Source organism: Haematobia irritans, chromosome 1, assembly GCF_050003625.1.
Source record: "Haematobia irritans isolate KBUSLIRL chromosome 1, ASM5000362v1, whole genome shotgun sequence".
Taxonomy (NCBI): Eukaryota; Metazoa; Arthropoda; class Insecta; order Diptera; family Muscidae; genus Haematobia; species Haematobia irritans.
The window spans coordinates 182010746-182013986 of NC_134397.1; positions in this window are offsets into that span (position 1 = coordinate 182010746).

Below are 3241 nucleotides of genomic sequence, written 5' to 3' on the forward strand. Positions count from 1 at the left end.
GACCAATTTTTGCATGGTTGTTAGAGACCATATACTAACACCATGTACCAAATTTCAGCCGGATCGGACGAAATTTGCTTCTCTTAGAGGGTATGCAAGCCAAATTTGGGGGTCCGTTTATATGGGGGCAATACGTAAAAGTGGACCGATGTGGCCCATTTGCAATACCATCCGACCTACATCAATAACAACTACTTCAAGTCGATAGCTTGTTTTGTTCGGAAGTTAGCGTGATTTCAACAGACGGACGGACATGCTCAGATCGACTCAGAATTTCACCATGACCCAGAATATATATACTTTATGGGGTTTTAGAGCAATATTTCGATGTGTTACAAACGGAATGACAAAGTTAATATACTCCCATCCTATGGTGGAGGGTATAAAAAAAACATACCAATGTCGAATTTAGTACACTATTTTACTAAATTCGACATTGGTATGTTATTTTTATTTGTGTAAAACTTTATTTTAGTGCATGCCATATTTGGCCAATTTTAACAACACAGAAAAAAATAAATAGTTAAACTAACGCTAAATTTAACTTATTTTTATTGGAAAAAAATTATTTGCTTGTAGTTAAATTTTATTATTTTTATCGAAATTTTCCACAGCCTAATGAAATCTTACTTTTTTAAGTATGTCTCAAAAATTTTATGAACTAAACGTGAGTATAAAGTTCAATGACCGTACACATAAGTTCAATATTAACTAAAACAAATGAACATTTTCGTACGATTCCCAAAAATAGTAAGAATGAACTACTGTATGGTTAAAATGACCATGATTTGGCGCCAATGATTTTCTTCTTTACTTTTAGTTAATTTTTTCTTCTATGAGATGATGTAATTTCGTGAACTGCAGTTAAAAAGTACAACAGGGCATTAAAATTTCCTGGTTTAACAACGCTTTGTGGAAATTCCTACAAAACAGTTCACTTTTTTTCGGTGTAACATCTTATAAATTTTCATCATTTTTCATTGATATTTTTCTGAGAGAATCAATTTCAAGTTTTAATTGCAATTATATTTTCCTTCTTCTTGTGGGAAATATCTTCATATGTTCTTCGAAATGACAACTGTGTTGTTATAAATGATATTACGCTTGAGTTGAAACCATAGTTAAATCTCCTTTTAAGCACAGCAAGAAAATCTACACTGCTCCCATTAGTATATGTGGGATAAGGGTAATTAGAAATTCTGTCTTCATTTCATTCCTCAAAAGCAGACTTATTAGTGATAACCATAAGCATTTACCTAAGAGCATTCATGACATAAGAAATACATACATACATACATATATTACCCCATATTGTCACTGGCAAGCCATAGTTCCCTCCCTATTCATTCTATCTATCAATAAGCTACAACATCATAAAACATCTATTAAATGCTCTATTAAACACAAAGAAGAAAAAAAAAACATTTTAAGAATAAAATCTTGGAGCGATTAACACTTCTTAATATTTCCCCACATCATTGCCATACTCTTTTATACACAAAAAGATCAACACTTAGGTAGGCAAAACGCCATTTTTGATGTTCATTGTAGCTGGCTATTTTAGTTTTACCCACCGCCCCACCATATTTGTATGTGAGGTGTACGACAATTTTAGAACTGTATCTCTGTTGTTGTTATTGTTCTGTAATAAATCGATGACAACGAATAAGAGAGCGTTAGGAGCGTTGGGAAGGAAGTAAAGGCATAAATAAATGCATGAGAACAATAGAACACACACACACACACACATACGGCCAGATAACCTCACTCATTCACTCACTCGTTGTGAATCAAAGAACCCTTAGCAAAAAAAAAAAAAAAAAACAACAATAAAAATACTCGTAAAGAGGACGTTTAGTAGAGCGGCTGCGCGATAATAAATCAAATGGAAATTGAAACGATTGGTGTTGTTATGGTGGTGAATTTTTGTGATTCTCATTCACTCAATTGCACAAAGGACATTTATATAGATAACGTACTAATGATGTTGTTGCTACAACGATGAGGAGGTACAATTGATAAATGAAACATATGCTTTTAAATGGCATCGTTATATTCATTAATAGAAGCTTAGCTCAAATTGGAGATAAATTCAGGCTATGCTAAAGATGCAATAACAGTAAAATAGAAATAAGCTCAATGACGAAAAAATGAAATCAAAAATTTTTTAACCAGTGCGAAAAATATGTTTTCTGAAGCCTGTAAAATAGATCTTCATCATGGCGATGGCTACCTTTTCCGATTGATATTGGTGTCTAGCGAGTTATTTTTTTAAGAATATCTCACGAATAAGTTCACATATCACATATCTACCAAATTGACCGTAGCAGACTTGGGGTGTGAACTGATCACGAACACTATTCTTTGCCAATAGGGTCAGTTTTTCTTCGATTCAATAACGAATCGGCATAGTACTTATGTGATCTTAGCATAACATAGTACAGCATCTTGACAGAGTACAGCCCTGTGAAAGTGGTACCTCTCTCATACCTAGCAGCAAGTAGCTCATATATCTCGAGCAATTTTAATCGGCGGTCTGATAATACGAGGAGATTTTTATCCTTCGTTTCGGTCACCGTCTTGCAATTTGTTAAACCAATTCTTGACGTTTGCTACCGTAGGCGAATAGTCTCCGAAAGTGAGACCACGCCGAATTTTATGTACCCACTATGGATTGCAAAAAATCACAATAGAATTACTTGGGTTGTGTTAATAGTTGCCAATGGCAAATTATATAAAAAACTTGTCTTCTAAATTGTAAGTGCAAATAGTCCTATAGCGGACCATTTGTCTAAATTAATGTTAATTTTTGGTTACACATGATATCAATATCTATCGAGGAATCGTATAACAAATTATGCGCACTGGTCAATACTTATATAGTCTCATATTAACCCATCCTTAGAGTTATATATAAACGATGTAAACTCCTAAGGCCAATCATTCGATTACCATATTCTGTCTCTAATGACCTAAAAAAAAGTATATAAAGGGTGATTCTTTTGAGGTTAGGATTTTCATGCATTAGTATTTGACAGATCACGTGGGATTTCAGACATGGTGTCAAAGAGAAAGATGCTCAGTATGCTTTGACATTTCATCATGAATAGACTTACTAACGAGCAACGCTTGCAAATCATTGAATTTTATTACCAAAATCAGTGTTCGGTTCGAAATGTGTTTATCGACAAATTTTGTTCAGCGATGAGGCTCATTTCTGGTTGAATGGCTACGTAAATAA